Here is a 17,737-nt window from a genome sequence, read left to right as displayed (position 1 = left end):
GTGACAGGTACTTTAGAGCAGGTGCACAAAAACTCACTAGCAGTCTACAAACAGGACAGTTTGTTTGCAGGAAAATTTATTTTTGATCACCAGTCACGTAAAGATTTAATACCTAAACTGGAGAGATTCGCTTGTCTTTCCATACACATTGCCAGTATCTGTTACTAAGACTTTGATATTATAAATTCTTTTTGGATCTGCTGCATTCTTGTAATTTTATGGCAGTAGGCTTTACACATTAATTATACATTGCAGGAAAATGTATCTGATTTTATCCGTGCTGGAGAAGAAGTTTTTTCTTTTTTTTTTTTTTTCTTCTGTGAATGGGTTTGCTAAACTAGAAAGTGGTAAAACTGCTTGTATTAGTGAGCTGTTGAAAGGCTGGGAAGGTTAGAGGGAGTGCTTAATTTAGGGAATGTGTGAAACAAGGATTCAGCAAGAGAGACTTCTGCATGAGGAATTAAATACTGCCATTAAAGTGTGTGCATTTAATTAAATGTGAGATTACATAAACCACTGCTATGAAAAGGGCTTGTATGCTGAGTAGGTGATGAAAGAAAAATTAAAAGATTCTAAATTTGAGGGATTGTTTACTTCTCTTGAGGTGTTTCATGCATTTGCATCAAATGCCTTCACATATTTGCAAACTAGAAAGCTCTGTCTGCCTGGGCCACTTGCACAGCCCTGTCACAGCACCTTGGATGTCACTGTGTCATGTGCCTGCTGCACTTCCCAGGTAGGGAGTCACTTGTGGGACAAGTTTTCTAAGGCTGTGGTCAGTGGGATCAGTGATCTCCCAAGGCCATCCCTGCCAGCCACCTGCACCTCACAAGCCCAATTCTGGAAGCATGGCTGCAGGCAGTGGGGTGCACAGCCATGTGTCTGCTCTTGGCTTCCTGTGAATGCTCCCTGTAGTTAGGGAGAATTTGGGAAAAGTGACCAAGACTGATTTCTGGAAGGGCTCTGCTTTGGGTTTAGAAAGCTCAAAGGTGGCTTTGTTATAGGCAGGGAGGAAAGAAATAATTCAGGTACAATTAGCTCACATAGTCTAAATGTTTCTGGGTGATCTGAATTAATTTAGATGTGAATTTATCAGATTTTTCCCTGGATATTTGTGGAAGATGGGAAGCTGAAAGTAAGTATTCCATTGGATGTCTTCAAAATCAGTAAAAGCTAAATTATGTCACCACAATTGTCTGTTGACTCCAATGACATAAATACCCATATCTTTTACTGCAAAATGCTGTCAGGTTTAACAGTGTTTCTAGCTGCCCTAATAAGATAAATTGGCAAGAATTTCAGATATTGTCTGTATTAAAAAAATTCAGTGATAAACACTGGTGCAACCTTCGTACTAACTTTTGTTTTAGCGTGAGATATGCACATCTGCTATTTTTTCTTTAAGAACCCATTTATAAGCAGTCACGAAAGAAGCCTCATTAAATTGAATGATTCATGGGTTTGTTTTTACTTTTGAAAGAAAAAAATAACCCTTTGATGCACTCTCTTGAACGGTCAAGAGTGAGTTATTTTAGTAATATTTAATGGACACTGGCATTTCTCCTGATAAGTACAGTGAAAGCACAAATCCATATGCTGAAACTAAAAAATTATTATTACTCCTTCTACTTTGAACAGAGTATATTTAAGTTAGGGCTGGGAACAGTTGATTTATGGATTGAAAATACCAGGTTTTCATGTTTATTCAAATTTGTGTTCAAAAAGCTTTAATGTGCTGGTGTTTGGAGTTCCTTTGCAATTTTGAGTTAAGCTGTTAATTAAATTGTGTTAATGGCTTTTAAATGCCTACTATTTAAAGTGACCTGAGTAGAGGAAAGTCAGCAGCAGTGATTAAGGCTATAAGCATTTCTTTGTTGTGTGCCCTGTATGTAAACTTTGGCAAATGGAGGTTAGCTTTGGGCATGTTGCGTGTGCATGTTGAGTTCAGCATGTGAAGAGCTGGAGAGAGGCTTCAGGATGAAGATGTGAATATTTGGAGGGCATAATGGGGGTCCTGACTTGGGGATTGACTTGTTAAGAACCACCTGCTCCTCTAATGACAAGGATGAGGATGAAAACAGGGAGAACAGACCCTGGGAAAGTGCCAAGGCTCAAACAGAAAACAGGGCAAGGAAGCTATTCTGTCACTCTGCATGAAAACTAGAACCAGCATGAAAAGAATTACTAAATATTGCTTCTATGATTTGTATATTGTATTTCATATTAGACACTGGGGACTAAGAAGCAAGCATGCAGGGTGATTTGCTTTCTGTTGTACGTAATTGTGCTGTGCTCAAGATGTCCTTTACAGGTTTCCAATGTGTGCCTTTGCTTTGTAATTTGACCTAGTTGATTTCAGTGCTGTAGATGATTGCAGAGGTGAATTCATTGTCTATTGTAAGTATAATTTAAGCTCAGAATTGATTGTTACAATTTCTGAGTAAGCTGTAGAGATTTATTATTAGACTTATTACGTTTTTAACTACTTAACTAATACTAATTTGATGAATAGAATTTCCTTGTATGCTTGTTGCTCTGTAACTTCCTTTGATGCTATAGTTTGAGAAATGTCAACTTTTTTAATAGGATGTTCCTTTTTTTCTTTTTCTTTTTTTTTTTTTACACCACCATTGTTTGTAAATTTTCTTAGAAGTCTGAAAAATAAAATTATTTTCCAACTGGTTTTGTCCTTTTCCATCTGACAAGTTCTGGGTTTTGTTTTGCTTTGCTTTTTGTCCTCTGACCTTCTTCTTCTTGCAAGTTGAATTAATATGGAGTGTTTGTGGCTGTCTCTTCATGCTACTTAGTATTATACTCAAATCACTGTTGACAGCTCCAAATGTGCCTATTAGTAGGAATTACATTTATGTATGTCTAGCTCATGCTAAACTCATATTTATGTCAGTGGGAGTTCTTATTTATGTAGAAATATAGTCATGAGTATTGCTTTTGTAGTTAACTTGCCATGATAGAGGGGAAAAGAAGTTGTCAGTTTGTGTGTGGCTGTTGTCATCAATCTCCACTGGTATTCAGCCACCTATTTAAGTTGATGATTTTAATAAAATACCAAGCCCTCACTGGGTCACAAGTTAGGAGCTGATCTACCCAAATTATCTGTGAGATGCTTGTAGAATTCCTGCTACCACAGTGACTCTGTGCCTCAAACTTTGAACCTCCCAGCATGTCTGTAGTAAGTGGAAATACAGAAATGATGGGTCTTGATGGATAAAAGAGATTTTGTAGGCAGAAGGATCCAGAGCCCTGAAGGCTGAGACCCTTTCCCTGTACAATACAGGGAGGACTGCCACCTGGCTTGGGGCATGTGGATCTCAGTTTAGGTGAGGAGTTGGTTTGGCTAGATGGTAGGATATTTAACTCTTTTAATCTGTCCTGTAGAAACAGGTTTATTTTGCATGACAACTCCACAGGAAGACAGGTGCATGCCTTCCTGTCATCCTTGAGCTGGCTCTTTCCTGCTGTGTTTGATCTTGCAGCACCACGTCCCCCTTTCAGAGCTGGTTCACCACCTGCAGCCTTGGGTGAGTGCAGAGCCTCTGTGTTCTAGAGACACTGTGGATATCTGTGTATCCCTTGTGCCTTGTAGACCAGGGAGAGAGACTAAGCCTAGGAAGAAGCACAGATGATGTGACTTCAGGCAGAGCATCCTACACTGATGTCTCTTGCTGGCTTGCCTAGACTAATTTCACCAGGGTCAGGAGCAGCCTGTCACTGGGTTGGAAATATAGCCTTTGTGTTCCAAATTCTTAACAAACCCCTTAACCTTAGAGTTAGCTGGTGTTTCTTCTTTCATTTTAGATGCTGCTTTTGAAAGTGGTGAGAGAGAAGGCCTGTAAGGTGTTAACTTGCATAGTGAAATCTGAGAAATGGCAGCTGCATGACTACATGGTCAAATCTGTGCAACTGAGAATGTTTTAATTTTTTTGGCTTTTAATCAAGTACTTTCCTAATGCAGTACTAAAACAGTTACTAAAGAAATCACAATGTACTGTTATCTACAACCTTAATTTAGCTTTTTTTTTTTTTTTTTTTTTTTTTTTGTGGGGAGTCATTACCTCTCCCCAGGAGACTGAAAACCTTATGTGTTTATCTTGTACTGTGTTTATTTACATGCTTTCTCTGAGAGTGTAGGAACATGATTATTTGTAATTGCACTTCTTTTACATCTCTTTTCAAAGATTTTTTTACAGTATTAATGTGTGGTGCTGTAACATTTTAATGCTTCCTCCCACCTTTAAAAAAACTACAAGCTGTCTAAATTCTCAGCTGAGAAGGATGCGTTTTTCATCTTCTACAGCATTGTTTCTGCTTGTATTTCTGCTCTAATCTCAGAGCTCTGGGCCGTTGGGCAGCACACTGTTAGAACTGTAACAGGAACAGTTTGCACCTCAGAGGAACCTGGAAGGCAGTTGTCATTATTGACCTGAATTATGTGTTTGTGGGGTTTCTGTATCTGAGTCTTGCTTTCTGCATGAATTAGAAAACTTGCTTTTGTGCTCTTTTCTTTCAAGATTTAATTCCAGTTGTTTTTCTATGAGTCCTGACTGATACATGAACCAGCAGTGATGTACATCTCCCAGCACATGTCACCAGTGAATGAGGTGTCTGCACTGGACAATGATTTGGCCACCTGGCATTTTACTTACATTACCATTATTCTAAAAGGCTCTGGAGGCTCTGAAATGTTTACAATAAAGTAGCATTATTCTTCAGACTTTTCAGAGATTCAAAAACATCTTAAACCCAGCAATTTTTTCCCACAGCATCTTTCTGAAATAGAAGAAACCCATGATCATTGTTACTCTTGACGATGAAATGCAGTAATTTCTGGGGCTGGTTATACTGACAAAATCAGCCAGTGCAGGTCAAAGATGAGCAAAAGTACATTCTCCAGTTGAAGCTGACAGAGAAAAGGGGCAGAAAACAGGCAGATGTAGTGTCAGGCTTAGAGCTACATTTGTTTTGTTTTCCTCTTTGTAGTTTTGACCAGGAGTCCAAATCTATTGCAGAGATGATTTCCAGCCTCTTGATCTCATGTCCCATCCAGGTCTGCTTATGCACTGTATAGAGATATTGGTTAATGTCAGCTTGCAGGAAAGGAAGAATTTTTTTTCTTCCCAGTTCCCCAGTTAACTTGTACAGTATTGCAATGCTTCTTGGCAGCAGGCTTCACTCCAAGTACTCAAGAAGAGACCCAGCTTCCTTTTCCATTGCTGTTGCTGGTAAGAGCTCATGTAAGTGATCTGGCTCTTCCAAAGGTGTCCATGGAGGATGTCAAGGGGTAAGAATTTTGATTTGAGATGTCACAGTAACACATGAGACCAACCCAACCCTACCAGGGCAGTGCAGATCTGACTTGCTTTCAGCCCTGAGGAGGTTACCCTATCTTTTATCTATAAACTGTACTCAAGGTACTCTCCATCTATAATGAAAGAATCCTCGCAGCTTTGGTGCAAAGAGTAAGGGTTTTAATCTAAATTTGGAATAATAAGAGTTGGCACTTCTAGGGATCTGGCACTAAGGGGAACAGGCAGACTGTGGTCTGTAATGGGAAAAGAAATGCCTGCCACAGAAGCACTGGTAAGTGAAATGATAACAATGTCAGAAAAAAGAGCCTCTTTCCTTAGAAGAGGGAATGCAGACAATGTAACTCAGCAGAAGTCATTCTTCTGTACCAAACACAAGGATTGCTGGATTGCTGGCTTGCTGGATTGCTTTTCTGTCAGAGAGCCTTGGAGATACTGATAAACCACAGTATTGACCTTCTATCCCCATCACAATGAACAAATAGGAAAATTGGCTTCCTCCCCTAAATACAATCAAGCTGGATAATAGCTTTTATTAATATGAATACCAATGCCTACTTCTTCCTCCATTGGGAGCAGTAGGTTTTCTGAAGAGAGAGAAAGAAATGCTTTGAAGGAGGAGTCATTGACAATAAAAGCTGGAAAAAATTACTCCCTTTGGAATGTTGGGTTTGTTAGGTTTCTGGTTTTGATCCAGCTGTAAAGGAGACTCTTCAGATTGCTTGGAATGTGGCCAAAATGAGAAAATGGAAGGCTTTTTTTTTTCCACCTTCCCCCACCCCTTTAAATAGAAATCCATTTATTTCTGGAAAAATTAAAAAATTCCACAGAATCCAACAAAGTGTTAGCACACACTTTCTATCTTCATTTTCTAAAAGGGAGAAAGTAAAATTCACCTTCAGAGGAAGGAAACATAAAAAGATGTGAGGAAAGCATAGATTACATGGAGCTGAACTCAGGGGAAGCTAATAACTTCAGTAGCAGCCCTGGATTAAGATTCTTAAGTTTGATTCCCATATGGTTTATTTCCTTCTGGAAGATCATAAACAAAGTTACTTTCAAAAAACCTCAATTCCTTGTCTTGGATTTCTGAAAAATGCTTTTAGTGTCTGCCAACATTCTATTTTTAAGGTTGTACATTAAAAAGACTATGCAGGAAATATTTTGTTTTGATTAACAGTCAGTGATATCAAAGTAATTGCATGGCTCAGGAGGAATTGGCGAGTGTCAGTAGGATAGCAATCATTTAGATGGGATGTCTGGAGGGCTGACAGCAGCTCACTGTGAGTAGATGAGAGGACTGAAAATAGATGCTCTGTAGGGGTGTGACCTTTCCAACCAACCTTTTTTGACAGAGCCACTTAAAACTGGAAGTATGCAAATTAGAAGGGTGAAATGTATTCCAACAACATTAGAGAAACTGTGCTTAAGCTTGTCCACAACTCAGAAGACAGAGGAGTGGAATTAGTTTTGATAATTCAAGATTCCCAATATACCTACTACTTCAAGATATCCATGGAAATATTTTCAGTCTGTCTGATAATATGTCAGCATGAATTGTAATTATTTGTAATCAGATTATATTTAAAGGTATTACTTGTGTTTTGCTGTAGGTGAATCCTTACTGTTTGTCATATTCAACCCTATTCCAAGTTTCATTACTTTAATCATAAAGAGCAAATAATTTTTCCAGCTATTACATTTGTGAAATATAATAATATGATAACAACATCTTCAAATGGGTAATGCAATTTTGACATTTGTTAGCATGAAAATATGTGGCAACAAATCTGCTGAATAGTAAATGGTTTATTACCTGCTCCACTGAACCTGCTCCATGGTTTCATTATACCAAAACCAATTTGAGGAATGGATCACTAAAATCTATTTATGTGTTCAGAACTGAATGAATGCTTCCCATAGGCAAAGAAGGTAGTAAATGTGCATTAGCCATTGTGATTCAAAAATGCCTACTGGTTTTCAGGATGGATTGTTTTTAAAGTTCCTTGGGATTTTATGTATTGCTTTATTATGCAGAATTCTGAATGCTTCTTCTGAAATGCCAGAGAATTTGTCTAGAGGAGAAAGGAGAGAGAATTCTTTGAAAGCCCATAAGGAAGATAAGACTGACAAATTTACCTCTCCTGCAATTGTACAATTCTGACCAAAATGTGCCTCTGAGTTCAGCAGAAGTCTTGCATAGACTTCAGCTCCTTTTCTCTGACACTCCTAGAAGCAAGGCCACTGAAATCAGTTAAAATGTTCACTTCATTAGAGATTGGGGCTGCATGTGAGTTAAAATAAGTAAGATGGATCTTTGATATTTAAAGCAGGCAGATTTCAAACCCTGCCCCATAGTAGAAGAGTGGAATTAACTGCTCTGGAACTCAAGGAGTACAGAAAGAATCCATACTGAAATCTGGTGTTCTTGCTCTGCCTGGCTTAGCGTGGAATGCATTTGTCAAACCTGCCCACCATGCTATCAAGCTGCTTGTCTATAGCAGACAAATGATGCTCCTGTGGTGGCAAACTCTATAAAGAGAGGTGAGAAGCTTGAGATTTGGACTGATGCAGGGATTTTGTGTTAGGGTTTTCTTGTGACCAGCTTACCTCACTCTGTGATATCTGTATTTGCTTCCCAAGGCTGTTGTCTGATGGGATGGTGTTTCTACTGGAAGCTGGATCTTGAAAATTCTGTCCAATTGCTAAAGATTATGTTAAACACAATGATGTCCACATAGTAGTGAGAGAGACAAAGTTTGTTTGCCTTTTAAGAGAACTGTGGACAGAAAAGGAAGTAACTAATCAGAGATGCTAAAGGAAAAAAATCAACCTGCCAGGATGAAGCAGCTGCTCCACAATTTTTGTTTTAAAATCGTGGCAAGTCTATCACTAATTTTTATAACTTCAACAAATAGTTGAAAGCAGTTTTCTGTTTAATGGAAGACCACAAAACAGTGGCACTGAATAAGTTACTTTAAGAGAATTGGTTTTTTGTATGTGAAATTGAGATTGAAGAATGATGTCTTTCAAGAATGGCAGTTACCAGAAAAAAAGTTATGAATGTGGGAGCCCTTACAGTCAGTTGATTCAGAAAATCTGAGATTGAAGAGATGGCAGTTGAAAATCAGTTCTTTCTAAGAATGGGATTAGCCTGAGGGCTGAGCAAATTTTTAGCATTTAGGAAGGAGCAAGGTATCAAGAGCATGCCTGAACTTCAAGGCCACTTGTAACAACAGAGGGAAGAAAAAACTATATGGATCTTATGTTTTCTTAATGTATTCTTTTCTAAAATCTTTATGGAGAGGCACATTGCATAAAATCCAACTTTGCAATTTTTTTTTGATGCAACGACTTCCCCTTCCCCCTCCCACTTTCTGTATTAGATCAAAAGCCACTTTGCCCAAACAGGGATTAGGTTAAACTGAGCTCTTCCCTCATAAGATGTGTGAGAGCAGATGACTGCAGGGACCTTCTGGAGCAGTGTTTTTGGTAGCCAGTTGACCCAATTGAGTTCCCTTGGGTATGGCTAAACTTATCTGTGAAATGTAGGAACTCTGGGTAAGAACCAGGGTGACACAGCGAAACCTCAGTTATTTCACCTGACTATATAAATATTTTTTAAAGTGTGAAAAAACCTCTTGTTACCAGTTGCACACAAACTTCTGTTCCATTCCTAAATGACACTGCTTCCTTCCATTCTGGCCATCCCTGCTAGTGTAACATTTTGTTCCTTGAAAAACTATCTTACCTCAGCTGGTAATTCAACCTGTGAATAGGACAGAAGTGAAGGGAAAAATGTTATGTGGAGCTACTGTTGTTTTCCTGTCCCCTCTGGTTCAGCTCTAGGGAAATTTGATGCATCACCACAAAATCTTTGTGTATGTGTGTGTCAGACTGAACTTCCTCAGGTGGGATGAGGATGTTAAGGTCAAAATATGATAAATGAAAGCCAGAATGGGGTGAGTGAATGCCAGTCATAGATAGGGCTTCTAGGCTGCAGTAAAATGCCTTTACTGCAAGCTCTGCTTGTATATTTTTCTTGGAGTTATCTTTTATGTCTTTCCACACTTTTTTTCCTCCAAAAACAGGGTAGATGAAAGAAAGCAGACCTTGGGACTTTCTCTGCAGAAGGTCAACCCCACATGAGTCCTGAAAGTAGATGGAAAAGGGGCTTTAAAGTTGACTTTGCACTCCCAAGTCTTGTCACATGAGGATATTGGGCTATTCACAGGATAAAGTGCAGCAGCCAGCTGTCAGTCAACTAAAATGACTGTTTCAACAGCTGGGAATCAGTGGGACATGAACTCTGGCTGTGTTCCCTTCTCCCCTAGCCACATCCTCTGCAGTAGTCTGGATTCTGTGGAATCCTCTGCTAATTCAATGCTGATTGGAAGCAATTTTGGATGTACTAGAAATTTGAGCCTGGAAAATATTAAGGAAATAGAAACCTTTTCCAGATCTGGCTTATTAGAAGGACAGAGAAGTGCTAAGTGGGCTATATCAGGGCTAGTAACTGTATACTTGAATCCCCTGTAGCACAAGGAAAACATTTCCAGATGAAGTTTGCCGATTCATCTCATTCCTGGAGACACAAAGTCAAGCAGAACACACGTGCTATAGAGATAACTACTATAGGAGGCTTTGGAAAAAAAAAAAACCTAGAGATATAATTGTGCCTAATAATTTATTGCAGTGCTCTCTGATATAGAAGAAGCCTGGGAGCAGCCCCCATGCATAGTTAAGTATCTGTATCCTTTGAAGCTGTGCAGCTTAATTATAGTTTCATTACTTTTGACAAACCATAATTTCAGTGATGGGCCAGGGATGAAGAAAAACACTTGTCTTAATTTTACTATTTTGAGCTTTTCTTCCCTTATTTGTCCTTCTTCTTCCATCCATTTCTGTCTACTGATGATCACTGATTATCTTTTTCATTTTTTTCTCAAAGAAGTTGACTAACTATAGCCCTAAATATGAGGTTGAAAAAGGGGGAAAATGAATGTGAAGATCATATTGCAAGGCTTTCATTTTTATTCTTCATAGGCCCATAATTAAGCCCACTCTAGTTCTCTCTCTGTGGAACAGGATGCACAGGTTATAACAAGGATTCTTTTCTCTGTGTCTTTATGTGGAATGGGCTGGAAGGAAGGAATCAAGTAACTAGTCTAATGTAAATTGGCACAGCTCCATCAGCTACAAGACAGGCACAAGGGTATTTTTAGTGCCAGCAGAAGCTAAACTCACTCTGTGGAACAACAGTCTTTGGGGAAGTAGAGGAAGAAAAGACTTTTCTCAGGGCTTTCCCCAGCTGAATGTTTCAAAATGGTAATTAAAGCTTAACATAAACTTTCTCCATCTCTAAGAACCCACAGGGGCAGGTTTAATTTGTCTCCAAGATCTGAGATTTCACTTTTCCAGCTTTTCAAATATTTTCATTTGAGTCCTTCTCTATTTACTGTCTGTCACCACAGCTGTAGAGTTGTAGTTGAATTCTATTTGCAAAAAACGGATCCCTTTCCTTCATGAATAGCTGACTTGGATTTTAAATCTTCTTGTAAGCAGAAAACTTTGGTAAAGGGGATACTTCATGCATTTTTGTGTATTTTCAATTTTCCATAAATTGCTGCTTTGCTAACCACAGAAGCAAGGCCACCCGAATCCCTTTGTGAGCACTTGAGTCCAAAGGTCCATATGGTAATGTGGGTCCTTCTTGTTTATTTTCAGCCTCTCCAAGCTTCCTGCTCCACAGAACTTTTGTACTGACTTTGGCTATTTTGAAATGAGTTAATGCTCTGACTCAGAACTCTGTGGTTTCTATTGGACTGTGCTATTCTGAGAAAATGTACAGCAGTGTTTCCCATTGGCCAGGTTTTCACAGGTGTTTCTGCAGTACTGAGATGCTCAGTGGGGGCACAGTCAGGCTTGTGAACTTTAAAATACAAAGGGAGTGGATCATGTGAGATGTTGCATCCTATCTGTGAGCACCTTGCCTCTCCTGTTTGTATTATGTGCTGAGCAAGAAGACTGAGCTGAGAACCACACACTGATTATTTGCACAGTAGTCAAGTCTGCTGTTTTTCATGCCTGTTTGGGCCCATCTGAGTCTCACTTGCTGGAGTCTCTGCCTTATGTGGTTTCCTTGGGTGCAGAATAAGTGGAAATTAACAGATCTGTTGTACAAAGAATCTCAGATTATCAAATGTGGGGAAACTGAGTGTATTCTAAATAACAAATGTTCTTGCAGAAGTGTAATGCTACCCCCTGTTGGAATTTGGGATATATGAAACATAAACCAGAATACATGGAATTGAAACCTCTGACTTTGTGTACATGACTTTGTTTCCATTGCACTTGATAAGACTTCAGAAGTGCCAGTTGCTCTAAAAAAAAGATGGTTTTTTTTATCATATATAGGAAAGCTTTTTTCCCTTCCAGTTATCAACACCAAATTAAATTTAAAATATTCTTTCTTGGTAAAATACACCTGCAGGCACAGATGTGTGTCATTTTACTGTCTTTCTATAAGAATACAAATGTATAACCTATTAATGTAAAATTTTATTGTTCACAAAAATCTCTTCATAAAGGCCTTGCAACTTCTAAAAAAGAGATGCAGCCTCTCTTTGCATGGTTAAAGCTACAGTGTTTACTGTGATTCAGCTGCAAGCTGAGGAAGAGCACTCATATTTACCTGTGGAAATGGAACTGGCTAAGGCAATGCTGTGGGTGCTCTGTTGGGCATTAGGCAGTCTGGAAAAGTGTGTTTGGTCTCTTGAGCATGAGCATTGCAGCAGGAGTTTGTCTGTGCCTTAGGAAAGGTGGCTCAACAGGAGCTGAGCTGAGCAAGGCTCTGGGAAGGGGAGAAGGGAATGTAATGTTTCTATGAAAACATCTCTGAAAAGCTGACAACACTGTTTTGAATTGGAAAATCTGCTGTGTGTCTTAATGCTTAAATTAAGATTGTTCCTTTTCATAAAACTGCAGAACATCATCTGCTACTGTAAATCAGGACAGCTCAGCTGAGGAGTTGGGGGAATTATGTAAATGATTCTAATTACCTGGAAGAATTAGTTGTCTTTAATTTGGCCCTAAGAATATATGACATACTGAACTTCAGATCATATGGGGGTATTTGCCTTAATTCTTACATCTCACAGTTGGAGAAAAAGCATTTATCATTTCTGAGCTGAGTGTGGTTTATTTTAATGGCAATTGTGTAAGGAATCTTTAATGCCCTGAATGGCAGAATGATTATTATGAGATACCTGGTGAAAGATAAGGCAGTGAAGGCTGATGTTAATGCATTGTATTGTGTACCTAGCATCAATTCACAGGAGCATTTGTTCAGGGCTCTGTGCACTGAAATCAGGAGATGCTGTGACCCCACTGTTAAGTTTGAGGAATATATCCTGTGACATTTGCATATGGTGTTTTTATTTTTCATGAATAATCGTTTTTAGCTCCTTACTTCTAATACCTCCGCCATTCTGGCTGTGTTTATCAAACTCATTGGATTAAAATTGGTTTCAGAGGCAATTTGCTATTTCTTGTGTAGCCATTTCCTCTGGCTGGTGGAATTCTTCAGCCTGGTCCTGGTTCCTGCTGTGAAAAGTCCTCCTGTATCATGAACCAGGAGTGAAGTGTTTTCTGACTGTACTTCGGTGTCCTTGTCCTGTGAGGAGGCTTCAGAATCTTAGATGAGCTCATCTCTTCAGCAGGATTCATAATCATTAGTGTCCATCTGTCCATTTGAGTTTCTTATACAGCTCTCCCTAGAGAGTTTGCTACTGCAGCCTCTCTCTGCAGATTGTCACTATATTTATCCCTACAAAATCTCTATGAAATAACAAAGTACTTCTACTGTATAGAAACCAGTGCTTCTGAATTTTACCTGTGGTTAAAGAGGAGAGACCCTCAAATTCACAGAAATATTAAATAATTTTGTTTGATCTGGAGCCATCATACCAATCTTTGAGGAACCATAAGAAGCTCCAACCTTATTAAATTAGTAAGAAAAAGTAAGACAAAGCCAAACCCTGAGTTTGACAAAGGTGGCAGAGTGTCTTTATTTTATTTATGTGTTATAACTTGTAGTTTTGGCCATCTGTGTAATCACAAGCTGTCTAGCTGATACTGGTGTCAGGACAGTTTGGGAGGGTTTGGTGTTGTGTGCCTTCAGACTTGGCTATTGACTTGGAGTGAGTGTTACTGCTTTGGGCCAGCTGTACATTCTCCTGACTTATATTTTTGTCTAGCAAGTATGCAAGCTTGGCTTGTAGCAATGCCTGGAGACAGACACAAACATCAGTGATGTGTTTACACCAGGTATTTTATATGCCTTGGATGGTATTGCATAGCTGCTTCCTCTAGAATTCTGTCTGAATACTTCTGTGCATAATGAGACGTGTGTGATGTTAAAAGGATGTTGTTTAGGTTGAAAAGTTAAGCTCCTCACTGTTCAGGAATTGACAGATTTACCATTGCTCATGCCATCCTGATTGTACCCACACACATGTCTCTGTCGTGCAGTGAGTGAGACAGCTGTCCCATGGAAAAATTGGTATGTGACCATGTAATTACATTACAGTCCAGTTCAGCACACTCCTAGTGTGGCTGCACAGTGTGTAGTAATTCTAGGTCTGCTTTAGAAAAGCAAAAGACAAGAACAAATCATGTGCCTCGTTGCTGTGTCAGTTTCCCCCTGGGCTCATATATTATCAGTAGCAGAGCTTGAAATTTGACCCTTCAATGTTGCAACTGAGATTCCACCATCTGAATTTCTGCTGCCTGGCAGATGGATCCAGGCTTTTGTGGTAGGGAACTCAGCCCAGCTTCTCTTTCTCTCCCATGAGTGAACAGCTTCAGAGTATGCTATAGGCAACCTGTGTCATTTTTGGAGGTAATGATGTTAATGGCTGTGTTCTGGATTGTGTGACAAGTGGCTCCTGGCTGCAGAAGCTTCTGTAAAAACCATGAGAGAGAGAGAAGATAGCATCACAAATCTGGACTAGAATTAAACAATACTTTTGGTTGTTTCTCACCTCTTGTTTTTTAAACAGGACTTGTAACTTGTAGGTGAGTGGAGCTTGATTATCCCACAGGGGTATATTTTAAGGGGTATATTTTAATGTGCCACTGAAATTGCCAGCTTCATGCCTCATAAAATAGCTGATGTTTGGCTGATCAAGTGGAGATGTTTCTGAACTGACTTCAGCAAACTTTTCTGTAGGGAGGCTTGTGACAGATGAAGCTGAGTAATCAGGAGTTTGTGAAATTGGAGCCCTGCACCTGAAACATGCTATGGGCAGGGGTTTATTTTATTTGGAGTTGTTAGGAAGGATCATAGAGTTTAAAACTTCTGTATCTTTTGTTCTGAACCTGATCAACTGCTGGGTGAAACAGTCCATCAAGGCAGATGACCTTTAAAGGTTTTCCATGTGTCTGTATTTATTGACCTTTCCTGGGAACTTTGTTTTTCCTTGTGGCAACCTAAGCATTCAAGCTTTAAACTTTACTGTGATTTAGAATAATAAACTAAGTCATAGTCTTTAATCCTTACAAGAAAATTACTATAACTGTCAGATTCATTAGAGACTGATTCCTTTTTGCTGAAATACCTGAGTTTTGCAGAACGTTGGATATACTTTTTCTCTTCCATTTTATAAAAAAGCACTTTCAACTTTGTGACACTGATTTCAGTGATCTCTCATTGAGTCTTTTGCTCCTTTGTGAAGTCTCTGATAGTTCAAGTTTGCTGTAATAAACTATATTATGTGACTGTAATCTGCTGCCTCCCTCTCCACACAAGCTATGTGAAGCAGTCAGAGGGTTGTGGTGACTTGCCACAGCTACACACAGCAGGCAGGAGAGTCTTTGTTCCTTGTTGGAGAAGTCTGCTTTGCAGTTCCTGCTTTTCAGGGACTCAGGGGTTTTGAATCATGATTTTCATGGTTTCCTCTTGATAAACTGGATATTTTATGTAGCCTTGTTACTACATAATAGCTTTAAAGTAAGGGAAGGGAGAGGAGAAAAAACAATCTAGATCATCTCCTCAGTGAAAATTAAGCATTTGACCAATGCTGCAATCAAGCCTCTGTTTAAAAGTGCATTTTTGGTATGTGCAGAATAAAAATCTCACAATGCAAATATTTGCTTCTATTACTGTCAAGTACAAAGTCCTGTTTCATAACAAGAAGAATTCAGGAGCCTCTCATTAATGTTGAGCCTTTCTTCTTCCAGTCTGAGGACTCAGACTGGGACAAAACTTCATATATATATGTTTGGATTAAAGCAAAAGAGACGTAAAAAGCATAGAATATTTTGTGCTGGAAGGGACCTTTAAAGGTCACCTAGTTTGATCCCTCTGCAGTGAGCAGGGACACTTTCCACTAGGTCAGGTTCCTCAGAGCCCCACACAGCCTAATCTTGAGTTTTCAGGGATGGGGCATCCACAACTTCTCTGGGTGACTGTGCCAGTGTTTCACCACCCTCATAGTAAAAAAATTATTCCTTATATCCAGTCTAAATCTATCCTCTTTTATTTTAAAACCACTACCCTTTGTCCTATCACAACACAGTCTGCTGAAAAGTCTGACCCCATCTTTCTTATAATTCCCTGAAAGTACTGAAGGGCTGTGCAAGGTCTCCTGGAGCTTTCTCTTTTCCAGGCTGCACAACCTCAACTCTCTCAGCCTTTCCTCAAAGGAGAGATGCTCCTTAGGGCCCTCCTATAATTTTCTGTCCATCCTCTGGACCTGCTCCAAGAGGTTCATCTTTCCTGTGCTGAGAACTCTCAGTAGGCACAGAATAATGGAGCTATAAAAAGCTGCCAAACTTAGATGAGCTGAAAGAAAAGCTTTATTTCTAAAGATACACAAAGGGAATTACATAAGCTGATGAGGTGTGTCTGAAATGTTGACACAGATATCAGGTAACTGGCATTTCACTCCTCTTGCCAGTGATGATGGAGCCCTGCTCAGAATTCAAACCTGCAGAAGCTAGTCTGCTTTTTCTTGGAAGGGTAGGTTACTCTTTTTTAGGAAACAAAATAGGAAACAAAAATATTTTGGCTTTGTGAAAATGCTTGGTTAATATTTATCAGCTATCCATCATAGCCAATAATGGGAAGAATTATTTTTAAGACAATATTTTCCTTTTTTTGTTTCTATCCACTTGTAAGCTTCTGGCTCTTTTTCATGTCACAGAGGTGATCTTGCAAATCTGTTCTGGTGCTTTTTCTCAGTATGAATCTGGCAAAACTTCTTCTATAGCCAGGAAACTCTGCAATACAGTATCTTTGCTTTTTGCTGTGGAGGTTATATTAGATGATCTGGACTTTTTGGGCTGATCTTGGACCCAAAGACTAAAACCCCCATAAGCAGCACCAGAGCAGGATTAGCTATATAATCATTGAAAAGTTGTACAGAGATGGATAGGCCTTATCCTCTTCATATGGGACAGTATTTTTAGCTGCTGATTTTGTTTTTTCTTAATGAGAACTGGTGTGATCAATCACACATTTCATGAAATTTAAAGTGAGTGAAAGTTTGAATATAATAAAATGAAACTTTAAAAGAAAAAAAAAAAAAACAAAAATGAGAGGAAGGCAAAGATATTCCAAATATACACAGAAGGGGGAAGAGAAAATCTCGTTTTGATTGTGAAAAGGATTATGTGCCATGGTGGTTATTTGTACACATAGAAATAAATGCCAGGCTTAAGTTCTGTTTAGCTCTTTAGGGCAACAGAGCTAATCTATGAATAATGACCCAGCATATCAAACCACTGGGTTCTCCTAACATCTATCATTGAACTCTACCCAAGATATTTGGAAGCAGAACATAAAAAATGAATGTCATGTGATAGCAGCTAGATCACTCCCAGAGCTAAAATAGCCCTGGCCATGCACTCATGGTGTGTGATCCAGGAATGGGGTGGATCTGTTACTGTGGGTGCTGTGGTGCTGGCGTGGCTGCAGCCAAGGGCTGTGCATCCCAGACCCCAGCACTCGGCTCCTGGGCCACAGAAAAAAGATTTTTCTATATGTTTCTATGTGGATATTTAACTTGTATTTATGAGTGATACTATGAGGCAAGCAGGCTGTAGGTAATCATTTTAATTCTGCAGGCTTAACAAAGGCATATGATTGGAGTGAGGTCACTTACCCCTTTTCTCCTCTGATGTAATCATTGGCAGGGTTGAGATCTGCATTACACTCTGTGTTTGAAAACCATGCACTTACATTTGTACATGATGCCATATTTAATTTTAAAAGGTTCTCCAATAGGCAAAACATGTTTTGCTGTGTTTTGTAGAATTATAAAAGGCAGATTTTACCTCTTTCTGTTGTTCTTTCTGCTGAGTTGCCTTTGCAGTTGCCATTGTGAGAAGTCTCTGCCTTACAGAGGATT

The 17,737-nt window shown here is 39.2% G+C and overlaps 1 protein-coding gene across 1 annotated transcript in view; it reads left to right on the top strand.

Moving 5' to 3' along the window:
- The window catches only part of DOK7 (docking protein 7), a 59,724-nt gene that overhangs the window by 23,796 nt on the left and 18,191 nt on the right, over positions 1 to 17,737 (top strand). The gene's annotated exons all lie outside the window — the stretch shown is intronic.

This window comes from Oenanthe melanoleuca, chromosome 4 (assembly GCF_029582105.1).
Source record: "Oenanthe melanoleuca isolate GR-GAL-2019-014 chromosome 4, OMel1.0, whole genome shotgun sequence".
Classification (NCBI taxonomy): domain Eukaryota; kingdom Metazoa; phylum Chordata; class Aves; order Passeriformes; family Muscicapidae; genus Oenanthe; species Oenanthe melanoleuca.
The sequence above is the reverse complement of the archived record's forward strand: the minus strand, read 5'-3'. Positions and strand labels throughout refer to the sequence as shown.